Here is a 20,708-nt window from a genome sequence, read left to right as displayed (position 1 = left end):
TAGGTTCAAAAGGTGCAAAAACCTCCAAATGATGACATGTACACAACATAATCCATTAGAGAGAGGCTGCATGGAGTCCGGATCGATTACTCACAAAGCACACCTCACACCAACCTCAAAGCATGTCCTAGCTGCACATTGGGAACATCTCCCATACTTGTATTTATTATTTATGATGAGAATAGGAGATATTCCCAATCCAGAGTGGAATGTGGCTGTGAGGTTTGCATGAGGCACTGTCCGTGAGGAGCAGATCCCAATTCAGCTGCATGTATCAAAATGACATGCATAGATTCCATTAAATGAATGTACATCCATTATGGATACACATTCTAGATTTACTCCTCACACTAACCTCACAGAATGTTGCAGCCATACATTGAGAACATCTCAAAGTGGATGACAACATACAAATACAAGAAATGTTGTGGCTGCAACTAATTAATGTGATATTGGTGTGAGGAGCAGATCCAGATTTCACTTTCCTAGCTTATTGATAATGTATATTGCAGAATCAAAGGATAAACCTTTCCTCTTGCACAGGCATACAAGCTTTACACTTACAAGTGGAGGGATAGAGTTCTCAATGGGTCGGATCTCATTCAGGACAGTATGTATATCAGTCCCAAACAAAATATTTAATCGCTTCTATAGTCTCAATTATTAATCGGGACAATTAAAAAGAATTATTAATTGAGACAATTGGGTCTGACCCAATTAGACCCAACTATACTTGAAGTCTCTGATACCTATGATAATAACTTAAATTTTATTTTTGATAATATCAACATAATAAAATGATTAATCAAAATTATCTTATATATTATCTATAAAATCTATCCTTTTAAACATAAAATATAACAGAAATTATAAAATATATATAAAACATAAATTATAAAATATATAAAAATGATTAACAAAAATGTATTATTAACCATATAATCTCTTCGGAGCATAAGAAGTAATACCAGCCCAATTATTAATCGGAATAAAACCACAGAACCAGATGTGATATCGTTTGATCGGTTTGGTTCCACTGGGTAGACCCGACCATTGGCAGCCCTAATCAGGTGTAAATTTTTTACTTGACCAACCAACTTTCTTAGATTTCGGGACATGGGTTCGGTAATGCGTAAATGAGGTAATTTGATTGTATTGATTAAGTGATGTTAGATGTGGTCCATTGAGTCATGGCAACTTAACTCGAGATTAGCCCATTTATTGGACTAGACCTGACCTGAGCTTATCCCATGTGTTAAATTTATACTACCTTAAAAAATACGAATAGCTTTAAGAATATTTTTAGAATTTTTTGAGTACAATATTTATTCCTCTATATTTAAATTTATTGATAAAAAATGAGGGCAAATAGGGTAATTAGTTATTGATATTAAATGAATTAAAAAAAAATCATTTTAGATATTGATGCATTCAATTCCCTCTCACTAAATTCAATATTTAAGATATTACTTTGCATTCACCTTCATTCAATCGTATATTTAAGGTATTTTGGTTTTTTCTCATTATTAAATTCTATTAATTAAATTCATACATAATAAACTAATAATTCTAATAACATAAAAAATTATACTTTTAAAATTTACCTAAAAAATAGTATTTTCATCTAGGTGATTGTAAGAAATTAAATCATTTTGGGTCAAATGGGTCAATCCATGTTCCCAAAATTAAATAATAAAATAAAAAAATAGATAAAATGTAAAAATATAGAAATTAAAAAATTGGGAACGCTTTTTTCTGTTTTTTTCTCATTATTAAATTCTATTAGTTAAACCCATAAATAATAAATTAATAATTCTAATAACATAAAAATTTATACTTTTAAAATCTACCTAAAATGGTGTTTTCATCTTGGTGGTTGTTAGAAAATAAAATATTTTGGGTCAAATGGGTCAATCCATGTTGTCACAATTAAATAATAAAATTGAAAAAAGATAAAATATAAAAAAAAAATATATATATATATATATATAGAAATTAAAATAAATTTGAGAATGCTTTTAAGATCATATATTCGTCATATTAAACAATAATAAATATGATTAATAAGAAATATTTTATTAATAATGGAAATGGAATGTAAAATTTAAAATCAACTGAAAATAAAATTATTTTCCTACTCTCTCATTAAGTCCCATATCCAAAGTATATGCTTAATTACTACTACATGAAAATGTCATAAACAATTAAACAGCCATTCGCTCATAACAACACGAGTCAATTGGGCCCATGCCCTCGTGCCCAGTCCATTCAAATTTTAACAAACGTATATATATTAAATATATTCGTGAGTTAAGACATTTAGAAAAATAAAATACAATTAAAATATGAACTCAGATTTTCTGTTCACTTTTTTTTTATTCACTCTACAATTAAAATATGACTCATGAATACCCTAATTAAATTACTAGGGGTTTGGCGTTTCTAAATGGTTGGGATGATGAAAGCAAGGTTCAAAGTATCAATAGTATCAGCCGATATGTGTTATGTCGATGGTTTCCCGATATGCCCCTCCAGGGGTTGTATTGGGTCAGCCACTGGTTCAGAAGGTAACCGGGCCTTAAACTGACCCCTCTGACCTGTTTCAGAAAAAAAAAAAAGGTAAAACCTAAAAAAACTACCGATACAGCCTGATATGCCTCTACCAGCGTACCGAGCGTATCGACATTTTAAACCTTGGATGGAAGATATTTTCTTAGGCTGTTAAAAAAAAGAGTATCGATCTATTTGGTGTTGGTGTGTATTGGTTTTTCTTTTCTTTTTTTTTATATATAAGAGGTTGTGTATCGATATTTTGATCCCTGCTTTGGGACCCAGACTTTGTGCAGAGGCTCAATCAGTGACTCCCTATGCTCACTGCAATTGGAACCGATAGAAATTGAGTCTGAATTTCCTACCCACACGGGCCACACATACCCAATTGCAGCCACAGGTGAAGAATATCTCATCCTTTTACGTGTTATTATCTACAGAACATCTTATCCTTTTTCATGTTTTGTGGGTAGGCATGGATAGAGCTCTTGTATGCAAAAGATCGGGAGTCATAAAAACTTCCTGCAGGAAGGTTGGCAAATCTACCTATAAAAACTTCCTGCTGGAAGGTTGGCAAATCTACCTACAATATTTCAATGAGAATGAATACAGAACTGCTGTAAGTTGGCCTCACCTGTTTGGCCGGTGACTTGGCCACAAACTCACAATCCTATTGGGGTCTTGGGGGTAAACTTAACCCGTCATGTTATGGTTCGGTCAACAACCCATCAACCCGAACATGTAAATCATTGATCATGGTTTTCAAACCGCTATTGACTCAGACGGTCAGGCCGTTCAACCCAAGAATCATCCAGGCTACTGGTTCTGTTTTATCCCATCACGTTCTTGGCCAGAAACCATTGAATCGGTCATTGACCCATTGATTCAGGTGATTGACCCGTCAATCCATTTAAACAAAATGGTTGAACCGTTAACCCAAAAATAAACGGTTTTGGTTCCAGTTCCGAATCGTTTTTTAAAACATTGCCATTGATGCACCTTATCTATTTTGAATTTTTTGTATTGATAATAACATGGATTGACCCGCTGATCTGGATGGCGAACTGTTGACTACTTGATCCAGAGAAAACCCGTCATATTACAAAATTAAATTAATTGGTTCAATCGATAACCCGTTAACCCGGACATATAAACCATTGGCTCAACTGACCCATTCAGTGAGTTACCATGTTTTTTATTATTTTATTAATTTTTTCAATTTTTATATTGATGATAATACGGATTGACCTGTTGATCCGGACGGTTGAACCATTAACCTCTTGACCAAAAAGAAACGGTTCAACCTCCGGGCTGGATTTTAAATCACTGGAAATAAAACAAAAAAAGCACCTTTGGTTAGTTGGGCCAATTTTTAAAAACTGAAACAGGGTGGAAGGCTAGTAATCAGGTTCACAACTGCCATTGGCATCCATCACTATCACAAATACAGTAACACAATAATCAATCTAATTGAATCTACCTAACAAATTACACCAAAAATCATTAAGAACAGAAGAAAAAAAGAGGCAATCGTTAATCAATCAAAGCATACATGGGGTTTCAACTATGGTATCCAATGAAGGTTTCCACATTCGCTGCTTTGAGCATCTCTCGGTAGGTTGCGGTCTTTCTTCATCCGGCGATTCCATTGTTTTAAATTCTGATGGAGTCAAGCAGAAGTCACTGAACGCAGGGAATATCTTTCCGATGTTGTTAGAGCTTCCACGCTTGGTTGCTCTGGATGCCCTGTATGAAAGTGTTTCCATCTCCTCATCTGTAAGCACGGAGTATAGCATATCCATGGGAAGAAGAAAATAGAACTGACCTTGTTCGAGCTCTACGTCGGTAGCTAAGCCAGGAACTCGGTGACCCACGTTGAGATCAGTGGAGTCACAGACGAATTGACAAGGGTTCTCTTGCATGAGCTGACCTGCTTTGATCGGCCTTGTGTATATTTCCATTCTCCCATCACAGAACAGAACCTTCACTGCTCCACCGGTGGCACTGCTAAGAACACAAGATGTATTATTCCCCATAGCACAAATTTTGGATGGAGAGAGAGAGAGATTAACCCATATTAAGGAGTGTGAACCTGATGAATTACATTCACGAGTGTCTGAACTTGTATATTGGCATCTGTAGCGCTGTGGGTCTGGGTTTGAGGGGAATATCTGCGGAGAGAGTCGAGCTGTCAATGGCTCTGGTAGCCTGGTCTGGTTCGGGACAGTGTGGACGGTGGACCAGACCCCAAATCAATTATTAATTGGTTTTATAAGACAAGCCTACAACCGAACCAATTATTAATTATTATATCTGATTTTGACAATTTATAATTAATTTACAAGAATAACAACTTATAACGCATTTTTGATAATCTAACCTTAATATATAATTTATAAGTTGATAAAACAAGTGTTTTTAACCAAATTTATTTTATATGCTGTTTATGAAATTTGCCTATTAGTTCTAGACATAAAATACAACAAAATTATAAGAAAACTAAGAAACCGATCTCAACCCAATTAACATAGTGGTTCAACCGGTACGGTTCTTTTGGGTAGAGAGAAGGAGACAGAGAGAGAACTCAAGTTGAGGTCCTTGAGGACAAAACAAATGACTGAGCATATATAGGGGCTTCCCCACAAGAAATATTCTTCCTTTCGGTTCACCTAACACTGATTAAGCTATGTATAAAAAGAAGAAGAAAGTACTAGAGGAAGAATCAAAATGGGTCCCTGCTCTCTGTTCTTTCCAAATATGCTAGATGGAGTTTCTCCATTATAACACTGGCACTGCACTGTCATCTTCTTTCCAAATAGCTTGCACTTGCAGGATGTTCCTTTGGACATTTAGAAGAATCTGTGTCCACATTTCAACAACTTGGTTTGTTTTATAACCGTTCGATGTACGGGCTTCCCTTTGGGATGGTCAAACAAAAATGTAGATAAAATGGACAACTCAAGATTCTTTACTCGGTCGACCTTCCAAACACTATATATATTATTAGCAGAGAATATATGGGGATTTTTCTAGTACCAGTGGTTGTAACATCCCAGAGCCAGAGGGAAGACACCATATATTAGTTACTTGTTTATCAAGAATATTGCTAGCAAAATCCAATTATATATTAATATTTTGTCTTTGAGGGTTGGATTGAGTACGCTGTGTAAGCAATGAAAGAACAACTTTAGGGATTGAGACATATGGCTTCTAAAGCATCAAACGCCATTGATTATGGTTTCAACAATTTAGGACACCGGTATATTGCTATATATTTATATGGAACTATGGAAGATCACAGCTCGGATTTCTTACCCACAAGAACTCTACCCACCTTACTAATATGATATCGCAGCCACACATCTGGAGATGTTCCTAATACACGGCTGTAACATTTTGTGGGTAGGTGATACGGACACGGAAGATCAACCCATCAACTCTTTGTATATGATTATAATTTATGCTTAGGTTGACTTAAAACCATTCTAGAAGTAGGGTCAATTGTTAGAGTTGGGTTTTTCGCCAATCAGCTGGCATGGATTTACCAACCCTACTAGAATCCAAATCCACAACCACCCATCTTCTTGCAGAAGAGGATTTAGATTGCATTTGTCATGCCTTATTTTAAGGATTCAATTTTTTTATTTAAATCTATATACATTTTAACAGTAAAAAAGAGATAATTCCTTAAAAATAAAAAATGCCAAATACAGTCTTAAATTTAATGGTTCAGAGCTTATTTCCAACACATTGAAGTATCTTGAAAGTAGGCGGAATTGATGTAAGAGGCATCCCATTCTATATAGAGGAGGTGGAATGGGTTCAGACCACGGAAAAGGCAGTCTCTTCACATTGTATGTTAATAGACCCCGTGGGTTATGTGCATCATTCACTAACCCAATAATCCCACTGACTACGTTTAGGATGTCAACGAGTCGGGTTCAGTACGGGTTTGCCTCAATCCTAACCTGATCATCCAGCACTCTAACCTAAAACTGACCTGACCTGGCTTAAAAACACTTGATTCTCGAACATGACCCAACCTTATAGGATTTAACCCGATTCCAACCCAACTTGACCCATATAATTTCAAATGTATTTTTTTAACACATTTTGAAGACCTAAAATACATTAATTTAAGTAAGGAAATTGTTTTGTAGACTTTAAGATGCTATTTTTTCTATTTAAAAAAAAAGAAAATCAAAATCAACATATAAATAAATTATAAGCTTTAAGCCTATAAAATTAGAAGTCAACAAATTGCAAGAATACTTGGTATATATGAAGGGCATCATGACCTGGTGGGGTGGGTAAGCCAAAAACCAAACCCGACTCTGGTCAAAGAATCAAAACCCTAACCTGACTCAGATCAAAGAATCAACATATAAATAAATTATAAGCTTTAAGCCTATAAAGTTAGAAGTCAAAAAATTGCAAGAATACTTGGTATATATGAAGGGCATCATGACCTAGCGGCCAAAAATCAAACCCGACTCGGGTCAAAGAATCAAAACCCAAACCCAACCTTAAACCAAATATACTTGGCCCTATAGGGTTGGGTTAAGCCGAGTTTACCATTTAACCCGACCCACTGACATCCCTACATATAGCAAGTAGGGATCAGCTACCAACAAAAATACTCCCAACACTGTCCTAACGGTCCATCTTAATGGCATATTGAGAATATTTCCTTAGTCATTCATTGGCAGATGTTCCCAATGTACGATTGAAATAGCTAGTTGGAACATTGTTGGGACTGTGTTGGTAGTTTATCCAAATTCAACATATAGCCTTTGGCTCCAATAGGGGCTAAAATGAAACTTGAAACAAAGTAAAATGAAAGCCAAAAGCAATAGTATATCCAAGGTTCAAAATATTGATACATATCATATTGGGGGCTTCGCGATATGCCCCTATAGAGGGTGTATTAAGGTTTTGACCAGTTCAAGGGGTGGACGAACCTTAACTAGATTTGAAAAAAAAAACTACCAATACTACTCAATGCGTATCGATATTTTAAACCTTGAATATACCCCAAATTGCATTCTTCTCACTTGCACTCTTATGTTTTTGAACTTTTTTTATGGTGGGCTACACACCAGGGGTAATCCATACGCCATTGCCTTAAGCGTTTAACTTCAGTCGGTCAAGCCCGTGCTCACACCATTCGAACAACCTTTTGCAACCTTACATTGGGAAAATATCCCCATGAAATAAAGCACATAAGTATGAAGATATTCCCAATGCAAAGCTATAAAGGATGTTCGAATAAGAGTTGCACTGATGGAAGCTGAACTCTTGCCTTAAAACCCTCCCCCAATCATGTTGGCAACGGGAACTGGATCTCTATTGCAATGAAGCAGCAAATGTACCAATTGGACCACCAATCAGTTGCTCTCATGCAAGGTTTTTGAAACTGGACCAAATAGGGAACCGTTATGGGGACCAGTTATCAGGCCGAACAGTCCAACCATCTAGTTCGAATGGACGACCCATTCTGACATAAAAAATAAATAAAAATAAAAAATGGCCAAAAATCGTTGTCCGAGTTGATGGTTTGACCAAATCAACGGTTTAGGCTAGAAAGCGGTTTTGGGTGAAAATGAACTAACTGATTCCTGGTTTTCTAGTCTAACCATCCAGTCTGGTCCGATTTTGAAAACCATGCTCTCATGTATTTGTATTAGTACAAATGAAATTACATTGCAAACAAAGTCATCCTTGGGAATATATTCTAGCGGTGCAACTTAGGTCAAGCAATTGTTAATTTTGAAGGGAATTCTTTAAATGTGCCATCCAATTGGAGACAAATATCCTAACTAAGTCTCAAAGATAGGTGCCGAGCTAGAGACTTGAGCTTGAGTTTGGCTTGAGTCAAAATTTCATAAGCTCAAGCTCGACTATGTGTGTGTGTGTATGTATGTATGTATGTATGTATGTATGTATGTATGTATGTATGTATGTATGTATGTATGTATGTATGTATGTATGTATGTATGTATGTATGTATGTATGTATGCATGCATGTAGAAGCTTGATTAAGCTCGTGAACCTCATGAGTTGAGCTTTATTAGGCCCGAACTCGGCTCGATTATCAAACAAGCCTATAAATTGGGCTCAAGCTTGACTCGAAGCTCGATTTAAACTAAGCTGAGCCGATCTCGAATAGCTCGTGAAAAGCTCAACTTGTTGCCACCTCTACTTTTATAGAGATCCCTTTGGCGAATTCAGATCTCCTATCCGCGACATTGGAAACATCTCTCCATGAATAATAACACACAAATACTAGAGATGTTCTCAATGTACAACTATAATGAGGCGTGAAAAGGTATGGGTAGGATTCTTGTGGACAGGAGATCCGAGCTTCCCTTTGGCACGCAATCTCTTGTGTAAGGACAGCTAACATATTTCTATTGGGAATCCAGCTAATAGGTAACTAGCAGATTTGGAGTATTTCTATGTAGCATCTAAATTCTCCTTTCTTACCCCACCCCGTTTAAAAAGTTGAAAGATTTTATGCCACACACCTCAAAAGAAAATACAAAAAATCCATATGATTGTAATTTGTGACACTATAGGCAAGGGCTCCGATTAGAGCATTTACACAGCATTAAGCCCGGGCGGGCGGGGCCGATTCAAATTTTAGCAAATGCTCAACCCGAGCCCACCCCAATTGCAGCTTAACAAGCGGCAACCCAAATTTTAAGCCTATATAAACACTGGCGAATTGGAATATATTCTTATATAGATTGAAGATATAAGTTATGTTTGGTTTGAAGGAAAAAGTAGGGAAAGAAAGGGAAAGGTAGGATTACCTCTACAAGGTTTGTAAAGATTTTTCTATTTTTTCCTTCAAACCAAACACACCATAAAAGAAAGAGAAAAGAAAATTCAAATCCAATAGAAAGTGTACAACTAAAACATCCACAGTCAAATTTTGGTTTTGGCTATTGATTTGGAGTGCGAGTTGGGTTGCCTGATTTAAAAGAATTTCAACTATATTGGGCTCAGGTTTGGGCATGGACCCATTGAAAATTTGAAAAATGCTCAACCCAAAACGACGAAAGTTGCAACTACCCGGTCCCCGGATGGGCTTGAACAGGTATATGGGCCCGCGGGCTTAACCTCGGGCTAAAAAGCCCGGCTTGCAATAAATTCGAGCCGGGCTTGGGATTTGCCAAAATAGCCCGGCCCGGCCCAACCTATAATTAAACCTAAAAACCTTAATCGAATACCCCTCTTTTTTTCACCTCTTTGCCTCTTTCCCTTCTTTTTCCAGTCGAACCCTTCTTCTCCACATCCTCTTTCCCTTCTTTATATTCTTTTTTAATGTAAATAAATTCTGATTTATATTGATTATTGAATTCAGAATTTATATTCTTTTTTAATGTAAATAAATTCTGATTTATATTGATTATTGAATTCAGAATTTATATTCTTTTTTAATGTAAATAAATTCTGATTTATATTGATTATTGAATTCATAATTTATAATTCTGATTAATATTGATTATTGAATTCAGAATTTATATTGAATTTATATTCTTTTTTAATGTAAATAAATTCTCATTTATATTGATTATTGAATAGGGAAAAATTCTAATTTTTTTTATTAGGTCAGGCTTCGGGCTTTTTATCAAGGCTGGGCTCGGGCCCAAGTTGTAGGCCCGTTGGTCGAGCCGGGCTCAGGCTCGAGCCTAACATATTTCCATTAATGAAGAGTAAAAGCCCGAGCCCGGTCCGGCCCAGCCCAGCCCATGAACAACCCACAATTTATTCTCTTCACCGTGGAAGCTCTTTTCCCTTTAATTAGAGAGCACTTTTATTTATGGATTTTCTTTTTTGTAGAAGTTTAATTTTATAAGTGGTACCAGGGACACTAAAGCAATTTCGCTCAATTCCTTGTGTCCCCTAAAGAACCACACAAATTAGTTTGTATGAACTCTTGAAGTGGCAAGATATGATACTTGATTTTGAAGATAAACGAAAGCTTTAGAGAGCTGTATAACAATCATATCTATTTCTCTGCAAGAAAAAAAAAACCAAAGTTATTTACAATGATATATTAAATGGATCGTAAATTCATAGGCCTCCCCTCCCATATCAAACCAACTTGTAGCATGAATTGACAAAATTAAATAACGAATGGGATTCATTGGCCAACCAAAGGATGGCATACTGTGAATGGAGTTTGAATTAAATGCACTATGAAACTGAAAACAGTGCACTAGAATAGATGTGCAGCTGTAGCGTCCTGTCACCTGTGGACAAGTGTAAATATAGAAGATGTTCTCAATATACCGTGGATAGATGTTCCCAATATACAGCTTTTAGAATGTGTATAGATAGAGATAGCCTTGAAATTGTGATTCTGCATTACTTTGGGACATAGACAGCTGAAAGTGATTCACTTGCTTCCCCATATCGTCCTCATTCCATACAGAAAATCTTGCCTGAATGAACTCTTTTTGGATGTATTCAGATGGGAGACCATCTCTGAAAAGTTAAAGTTTTTTTTCTTTTTCTTGTTGGTTTTTAATGAATTAGAGATTGGTTCACCATCTTTTACTTGTCTTTTGATTAGGTATTTATACTAAAATATCCTTCACATGAGTCATAGGTTGGCACCTTGCGAACTACCAAAGTGGAACTAGAAAATGGTTTCATCTAGGGTTCAGTGGAATTTGCACTCTACATACACATATTTGTATTTGTACTCCTTCAAAACTAAGCGTAACGTTTAAAGTATCAATAAATATTTTCCCGCATGTACAATTAATATGTATAGGTTCTAAGGATCATTGATATGCTAAATAAAAGAGTTATGACAACTGGTCATAGGGGTGTAAGTAGATCGAATTGAATAGGATACAGCAATATCCAAATTCAAATCCGATTAGAAAATTCCTGTATCCGAATTCAATTCGATATCTTACGGATATTGAAAATTAATATATGAATTCGAATCTGGTTAAATATTTGAATATCTGATTCGATTCAAATTTGGTTAATTAATTATTTTAGATAATTAATAAATAAATAAAATAATTTTTTTATTGATATAAAGTATATAAATATATAAATTATTTATATAACTTAATTATATAAAGTATTTTATATATTATATATAAGGATTAAATAATTGGTCGAATTTGGATGTTTATCGAATTGAATCGGGTCGTATCCGAATTCGATCGATTATATATTCAAATTATCTGAATTCAATTCGATTATGGTTAATAATAGGATTTTCGAATATTGTTGACACCCCTAATTGGTCATATTCAATGGTTAATAACCTTTCCAAAGATGGCATGGTTCAAAGTTTGACGGCTGAAACAATTTCGATCCATGATTGTTGTCTCTTTGAATTGATACTTCTAACCATGGTACCATCCAATTTCTGTATTTGAAAACACTAGTAAGTGTGCACGTGGTAATTTTTTTTATGACAATGATAATAGCAAATAATATGTTTCTAAAGTTCTTTTATGGTTTTTTATATCTCTTTGTTTATAAAAATTATTTTTATTTGTCATACATTTTTGTTTAATATGATGAATATATGATATTAGAGATGTGTGTCTAAATGCTTTTTACAACTTTTTTTATTTTTTAATTATTATTACTACTTAATTATGGCATCAATTGTTGGCACATTTGACCTAAAAGGTTGAATTTCGGACTTGTCGCCAACAAAAAACAACTTCATTTTTTGGTTGTTTTTCAAATTTGTATTTTATTTCTATCATCAATAATATCAATTATTCTTTGTCACACTTATTTTTCTTTAATATCACTAATTAATGTAATATTCAATGACAAATGGGAGTTAATACTCTAAATATAAGACTCCATGAGAGAGTTAAATGAGGAAAAATGTAGTAATTCAAATTACATTTGTGCCTTCACAAATGTGAGGGATTTGAATAAGGAGAAAAGTGATTGTTCAAATTACATTATTGTCCTTGCAATTAAAAAGGGGTCAACTTAAAAAATTGGGGTATTTAATGAAACAAAAGTTCCACACTTGATGTAGCGCGATCCGGTCACTCCTAACTGGCACTCACGTGGCTCTTGGAAGGTACCTGAGATGAGGAAGAAGAAGAATCCCCGGGGAGTTTACCCGGTGGGGATACTCCGACGCTTAAGTTAGTACTATGAAGGAGAAGCAAGAAGAAGACGAATGCTAAGAGTGCAGATACCGCGTTCTCACAGTACTTGAGAGATTAGAGGTCTCAAGAAGAAGTTTCTCTTCTGCCCTGAGGGCTTTTATAGGGACACTCACATCAGATCGAGCATAACCGCCACTGGGCTCCTGCCATAGCCGTTATGTGCCAGGGGTGCGCAGGTGGCCATTGTAGCGTACGTCTCGCCCGGGTGAGTGACACGTTTCCAAAGTGGCAGGCACGCCTTTGCCTGCTGAGAGACGTGGACGCAGACTGCCGAAAGGACTGGGACTGTGCCATCAGTAAGGGATATGGTGCAGTCTGATCGGTACGGTCTGTCAATCATAAGCTTCCTGAAGAGCGCTTGTGCGGTTCATTCGCGAGCTATTTTGTTACGAGCTTGGAACACTCCAGGATTACCCTTAGTGGAATTGGTCCTCGGAATGACTTGCCTCGCGATGAGCTAATAACTTTAGCTCGCGAGCTAAAGTTGCCTCGGAGTATCTCTTCAAAGGTAGCTCGAGGAGCCTAGGGTTCACGTCGCGGCGAAATCCTTTCGCGAGCTACAACATAGCAAGCTGCTTTGCAGGCCCGTCACTTGGTCGTACCAGGTTACAACGCTGAGCTGTCACTCGTGCTGATTCAGTGTCCATGTGTCACCGTTTCATAGGTGGGGTCAAATCACCCTCCATCAATTGCCCCCCACTCCTTGGGCTAAGAGCACTGCCTTAGCGCAGGGAGTTTGTGAAGTGCGATGGACTGATTTGACCGAAATTCAAACTTGATTGACTGCCCACATTAATGCATTTGCGGGAATCAAGAGATTTTCTGATTTTCCTGACTTTTCAGATTCCAAAAACGTGCTGAAGTAGCTTTTACCTTCGAACGTCATGCGGCCGCGATTACCTTAATTATGGAAGACATGCCACCAATCACCTTCGATTTTCAGAAGGCATGCGGTCAGGGCGCCCGCGGGCCGTTGGATCTGCTTTGATCTGGGCTGTCAATTTGAAAGGGTGGAGACTATAAATAGGGGGGCCTCCCGGGCCACATTTTCTCCCACGCCATCTTGCTGTATTCAGATTCTGAGGTCGCGCACTTCATCTAGTCTACCTGAATTCCTCAGTTTGCTTCGTTCAGTCCCTTCTGGTGAGTCTCAATCGTTGTCAGCCATGTCTGGGTACCCATACCACACCTACCATCGGGGCGATAGCTAGGACGACTATGCTCCCTCGAGCTCGGGGGGAACCTAGGAGCAAATCCCGGAGGCTCGGGAGGCCTCCAGCGATGTAGCATCTACTTCTAGGGGGAGGGAGTCCAACACTTTGACCCTTCCTCCATGACAGCGGAGAGACTCAGGTCTCTAATCCACTACTTTCGCCTCCCTGGGGACCTGGTCTATAGCCTCCCTACTGGCAGCTTCCCTTGGGAGCATGGTCCCAATGAGTACTGTCTTCCTTTGGACCTTGATATTTTTTCCTGTATCCTTTGTATAAAAAATGTTGCTCCTGGGGTTCCTCCGGAGAGGCGCTTTTACTACCTCTCTCCCCGTCACGGCTATAAGCTCTTGTACGAGCTGCCGAATAAGATTCCTGCCTGGAAGCGGAATTACTTTGTGGTTCGCAACCCTGAGGGGTGGCCCTTCCCAACTGCTTGGAGGAGCGCCATCCAGGACCCCGGGGCCGAGCTGGACCCCGAATCTCGGAAAACGATGCTGTCATGGGCATCGGTAGGCTTCCTTTGCTCGGACTACTTGGCCGAGGAGAAGCTCGTGTAGGCCGGCTTGAGTCCAGGTAGGTTGTCTTTTTAGGTCGTGTGGTTTCTGTAACGATGTCGTACTTACATTCGCATGCGTATATTTTATTCTTGTTGGACTAACACTGATGCTCTTCTTGGCAGCCATCATGTCTAGTGCCGATTTGCGCTGCCTTTTCTCGAGCAGCCAGAGGCGCCATGCGAAGAGGACGCGCCCCGATCGGACTCCCCCTTTAGGAGGTACTGAGTTCGGGTTTGTCGAGCCGGTTTTATCCTCCCCTCCGCCCGAGATTCTGGCACCCCCTCCCAAGGGAACTAGTGGGATCGGCTTCGGGGGGGATGAGCTCCCTCAATAGGGGGGAAGGCTCACTGTAACCCCCTCCAGCCACGCCCTTACCTCTGGTTCCCAGTGCTGAAATGGGAAGGGGTGAACGATTACTTTGTGGCTCGCCGGAGGAGGCGGAAGGCGATTACTAATGATTAGGTCGCTCAGTGGGGGAATATGGAGCCCGGGGACCTTGCCGCGTTCGCCTCCGCCCACTGCATGGTGGTAAGTGACCCCTTTCCCTTTTCCTCTCTTGTTTTTCTCCTCTCCGCTGTCCTCTGATCTTCTCTTCCATCGGCAGGTGAATTCTGCCATCCATGCCATGGCTCACCGGATCCGAGGTGAGCTCCATCACACCTGCAAGGGGAGCGAGTCTCAGGAACTGCTCGTCCACGACCAGGAGGCTCAAATCGCCCAGCTTTCTGAAGAGAGCGCGCGTTACAGGGAGGAATTGTCGAGGATGGCGGCGGAGAGGGAGCTCCTCAGGCAGCAGATGCGGGACTTGGAGTCCACTCTTCTAAATCGGACTCGAAACTTTGATCAAATGGTAAAGGCTGAACAAGAGAAAGCGGTCTGGGATTTTAAAGACTCACAGGAATTCCACGACCTCCAGGCGGAGTATGGTTCGGGTTCGTACCGCTCTGGGTTTAAGCTTTGCTGGTGGCTGGTTCGGAAGAAGTTCTCCGGACTCAACCTTGACGACATTACTATGAAGGGTCCGTCTCCGGAGACGGCGGACCAAGCGGAGGAAGAGGAGCCTGACTCCCCAGAGGATGAGGAGGCGGATCCCTGAGGTGGTGTTTCTCTGGACTTCTGCTGGCTTTCGGGTGCTGTAAACTCGGTCTTTCACAAGGCTTTGGTTGGGCGGTTGTGCCGTGTGATAGTCAGACTTTCCCGAACTGTTTAGCTCGGTTACCGCATTGTTATTTTTCTTCTCTTTTTCTTTTTTTCTTTTTTTTTTTAAGTGACAATGAAAGTTCTCCCTTTTTTCTTCCAAGTATGATGTGCTCTTTATCTTTGCTAAGGCGATCTCAACACCCGAGCTATTAGAGCTACGTACCCGAAGTAGAACTCCTCGATAATTGTTACCTCGAACCGTTCCTTAAACCATTTAAGGCATCTTTATGGTGCACGACAAAGTGATTACAACGTGTGCCCGAGCTATATGCTCGTTGGTTATTCTCTAGTTCGATCATCATACTAGAACAAGCTATGCTCGGCGGGGTTTAAGCCCGAGCTGCTTACACTCCTCACTTGAAGTTCGCCCATGTCATGAAGACAACTGGGTCTAATTGCGCCAAGATCGTGTTAGCCTGGCATTTTGGCCCTTAGGCTGTGGGAGTGATTTATAGTTCACTTTTGAAGTTCGTCCGTGCCTCAAAGGCGACCGGGTCTTATTGCACTGAGATCGTGTTAGCTCGGCATTTTGGCCCTTAGGCTTTGGGAGTGGCTCGTGGCCCACTCAGTTGTTACATATAGTATTGTCTTAAGTTGACAATATTCCATGCCTGAGGTACTTGTTTCCCTTCGAGGGTCTCGAGCTCATACGTTCCTTCCCCGAATACTCGTCTCACTCGGTAAGGTCCTTCCCAGTTAGACCCAAGCTTGCCAGCGCCGGGCTCAGGTACCATAACCTTTCGAAGAACCAGGTCGCTGACACGGAGGTTCCGCTTCTTGACCCTGGCGTTATAGTACCGAGCTACTCACTGCTGGTAGGCTGTAGTCCGGATATACGCGAGGTCCCTTACTTCGTCGAGTAGATCGAGGTTGGTACGGAGCTCGTCTTCATTCGTCTGATCACTGTATGCTTCTAGTCGCAACGTAGGCACCTCGATCTCTGCAGGGATCACTGCTTCGATGCCGTCGGTGGGATTGAAGGGTGTTTCTCCCGTGGTGGTCTTCTCCATGGTCCGGTAAGCCCATAGGACGATAGGTAACTCATCTGCCCACAACCCCTTAGCCCGATCCAACCATGCTTTCAGTCCGCGGAGGATGGCTCTGTTCGTGACTTTTGTCTGACCGTTTGCTTGAGGGTGCGCAACTGAAATTTGATGTCCTCGAACTGCTTTCCATTGTCAGAAATCAATACCCGAGGTATTTCGAAGCGGCACATGATGTTCTTCCAAAAGAAGTTTTGAACATTTCGGGTTGTAATCGTTACGAGGGGTTCGGCTGTTAGACAGTTTTGTATGCCCTTAGCTTCAATCCGATTTGATGTACTTTGATATTTAGTGTAAATAAATAAAGTGCATGTTTGATTCATGTTGTTTGGTATAATTCTGTGTAAGACCCTAAAACTGGAAACTTATAGAGACTCGTGTTAATTTTAAATGTTCACAGCCGATTGGATAAGTCTGGGGAGATTTATCCTGCCAAGGCTGATATTGGTGTGCCACCAAGTGTTGGGATGGCCTGTCTCGGTCACAAGGGTAAGACCCAAGGCACATGCAGTATGGGATTACTTGAATCCTTGAACCGGACCAGATTTCCAGTATTGCCCTGGACCTTGGAGACAGATGGGCAAAACTGGAAAGTTACACCTGACCCCTGGACTCGATTATGACACTTCACTAGGCGGATCGGGCTGTCTTTGATATGCGAATCAGTGAGATCCTTAGCGGGGGTCAAAACTTGGGCATGTTGGGACAGTTAGAGAATTCATCTGAGTGGGTGATCATAGTGACAGGATCAGCCCCTTTGTCGGACAAAGGTAATGATCGGGAATGCACTATCTCGGATGGAAACCAAACTGCCGGCAGTTGATTTCAATCGTTGGAATTTTGTTTTGCAAAATTAATATATATATATATATATATATTTGTACGGTTTCAAAATGTTTGCAAATGGTTTTAATTCCCGGGATCATTGCGAGTAGAGAGTGCGGCACTATTCCTTGCAGCCGAGGGAGAGGTCCTCTCTTGTCGGGCAGTGCTTGATCATTAAGGGCTGAGATGTTAAGTGTAAGACCATTTAGGATAGTACCTGATGGGCTAATCTTGCACCTGCCCACAATCCCTGGGTTTTTATAAGATGGCTTGGCCCAGGGACCACTTAATGTAAGTGTTGGGCCCATAGGGTCCATGTGGCTGGTGTGTAGATCAATGCTTGGGTCCCACGCCATATAAAGAAGCCCAACTGGGCAATAGATTGGAAACTAGTTAAGCACTGAACACTTAATGGGCCAAAATCCCATTTCGAGCTGGGTTGATATGATCACCCATCTATGGGGCGGATCTGAGATTAATGTTAGTAAAAGGATTGGGCCTTTAACCTTATCCACTCTGGGAGACCAAATTCAAATCAGATTTGAATCTGGTAACCTTCTGATAAGATCAGGAGGAAGCTAACTTAATCTACAGATAGGATTAAGATAATCCCCTATCCAAATACTGATTTAGATTGGGATAACTCATAATTTAGGAGGTTTCTTAATCAAGAAGAAAAGAGGAGAAACCCTAGGAAAAAAAATATCAGATTTCGAACCAAGGGTTGTGTGCAAGAAAGCATCCTGCGAATTGAGATTAGATCTAATTCACACTCCAGAGAGAAGATAAGCAATTCAGCCATCTTCGTCCCAGGAGTTCTCCTCCAGTCGCCGCCATTCCTTCTTGCAAGATTTGATCTTTGCAGAAGAAAGAAATCAAGAAATCAATTATTGACATCAGTCTTGCAGAAAAGACTGTAAAAGATTTGGGGCTCAGAGTTTCCAAAGGGTTCTTGAGAATGATCCAGTGTGTAGGACACACTCTGCTGGTTCCGTTCCACCTACAGCTGTGTCATCTTCAGTAGGAGCGGATCTTGGTGTCCTCTTTGGGCGTGAACACCAACTTTGGGAGATACTGCTTCTACGGATCAGGTATAATCCTCCCTTTTCCTTTTGGTTCAAACCAGGTTCGATTATGGTTCAAGTAGGATCCTTGAATATTGTATTCTAAATTTAGGGAAATTTTTGAGAGAATGTAGGAAAATTTTTGAAATTCCCCCACCCATTCCGCAATCTTTATGGCGTCCAGTGGATGGTTCCTACCATTCTTTCATTGGCTTCTACCCACTTGGTAAAGTAGTCCACTGCTACTACTAAAAACTTCCTCCCACCCGTTGTCGGCGGGAATGGCCCAAGTAGATCGATGCCCCATTGTGCAAAGGGCCACGGGTTGGTGAGATACTTGAGATCGGCGGTAGGTTGGTGGTGAATATTGGCGTGCATCTGGCATTTGTCGCATTTTTTAACAAGCTCAATAGCGTATGCCTTCATTGTTGGCCAATAATACCCCTGTCGAAATGCCTTCTGGGCGAGGACCCTGCCCCCCAAGTGTCCGCCGCACAATCCCTCGTGAGTGTCGCGGAGTACGAGCTCGGCTTCGGTAGGTCGCAAACAAGGCAGATAGGGGAGCGTCTAAGATCTCCGGTATAGCCGTTTGTCTATCATGACATATTTGGTTGCCTGGCGCTGCACCCTTCTAGCTGCATTGCGATCTACAGGGAGGGTCCCGTGTAGCAAGAAGCTCGCGAGCGGGGCCTCTCTGACTTTGGATAAGTAAGCTATCATGGTTGGCTCGCGAGCTTCGTACTCGTCAGTGACCTGGTTGACCACGAGCTGGGAGTCGCTGCAGATAACGATGTGCTTTGCTTTTACTTCTCTGGATAAGGCCAGTACAGTTATCAATGCCTCGTACTCCACTTCATTGTTAGACGCTGCGAACTCGAAGCGTAGCGCGTACTCCAGTTTCGCGCCACTTGGACCGTGCAGAACTATTCCGGCTCCGCTACCCTGTTGGCTCGAGGAGCCGTCTATGTGAAGGATCCAGGGCTCCTCATCCCAGCCCGTGCTTGGCCGAACTGGGAGAGATGCCACACTGGCTGCTACCTCATGGGGTTCAGACTCGACCGGCCTGGGAGCTTCGGGCTCACCCGAGCTGGGAGCCTCGTGCTCAACCGGCCTGGGGATTTCGGAGCTGAATGTGCATTCGGCTATGAAATCTGCTAAGGCTTGGGCCTTAATGGCAGTTCACAGCTTATACCGGAGGTCGTACTCGCTGAGCTCAACAGCCCACTTTGTCAACCGACCAGAGACCTCGGGCTTAAGTAAGACTTGCCTCAGAGGCTTGTCGGTGAGAACGATAACAGTGTGAGCCTGGAAGTATGGGCGAAGCTTCCGGGCTGCAATTACCAGTGCGTAAACAACGTTTTCTATATCTGGGTATCTCGTCTCTGCTCCCTGCAATACTTTACTAACATAATAGATGGGTCGTTGAACCCGATCTACTTCTTTTATTAGTACCGAACTGACCACTTCGTCGCTTGTCGAGAGGTACAGTTCTAGAATATCACCATCCTCGGGCCGGGTTAAGATTGGCACACTAGCGAGGTATTTCTTGAGCTCGTCAAACGCGACCTGGCAGTCTTGGGTCCATTCGAACCTTTTGCTCTTGATTGCCTTAAAGAACCGCAGACAGCGGTTTGCCGATTTAGACATGAAGCAGCTCAGGGCGGCTATACGGCCATTCAACCTCTGAACCTCCTTCAACTTCTAGGGTGGTCTCATATCTAAGATGGCCTTAATTTTGTCCGGGTTGGCCTCAACGCCGCACTGGTTAATGATGTACCATAGGAACTTGCCCGAGGTCACACCGAATGCACACTTATTTGGGTTCAGCCTCATATTAAACTTACGCAAAATTTCAAAAACAGAATGCAGGTCTTGTATTAATTCATGCGAGAATTGGGTTTTGACGACCATGTCGTCTACATAGCATTCTACTTTTCTGCCAATTAGTGGCGCAAACAACTTATTTACAAGCCTTTGAATGGTTGCCCCTGCGTTTTTCAACCCAAAGGACATAACCTTGTAACAGTATAGACCGAACTCCGTGATGAAGGCAGTCTTTTCTTCGTCCGTCGGGTCCATC

The 20,708-nt window shown here is 40.8% G+C and overlaps 1 long non-coding RNA gene across 2 annotated transcripts; it reads right to left on the bottom strand.

Moving 5' to 3' along the window:
* Positions 1-3,957: 3,957 nt before the first annotated feature.
* Positions 3,958-5,128, bottom strand: LOC104594573 (uncharacterized). Of its 2 annotated transcripts, none has more exons than XR_016084670.1 (2): positions 4,643-5,128; positions 3,958-4,554 (listed from the first exon to the last, which is right to left on the bottom strand). It is a non-coding gene; the product is annotated as an uncharacterized LOC104594573 (long non-coding RNA). The 2 variants fall into 2 exon arrangements; XR_016084671.1 differs by having other exon boundaries at positions 4,655-5,128.
* Positions 5,129-20,708: the final 15,580 nt, after the last annotated feature.

Source organism: Nelumbo nucifera, chromosome 3, assembly GCF_055504915.1.
Source record: "Nelumbo nucifera cultivar China Antique chromosome 3, China Antique-T2T, whole genome shotgun sequence".
NCBI classification, from domain to species: domain Eukaryota; kingdom Viridiplantae; phylum Streptophyta; class Magnoliopsida; order Proteales; family Nelumbonaceae; genus Nelumbo; species Nelumbo nucifera.
Note: the sequence above shows the minus strand (reverse complement) of the source record. Positions and strands in the feature narration are given on the sequence as shown.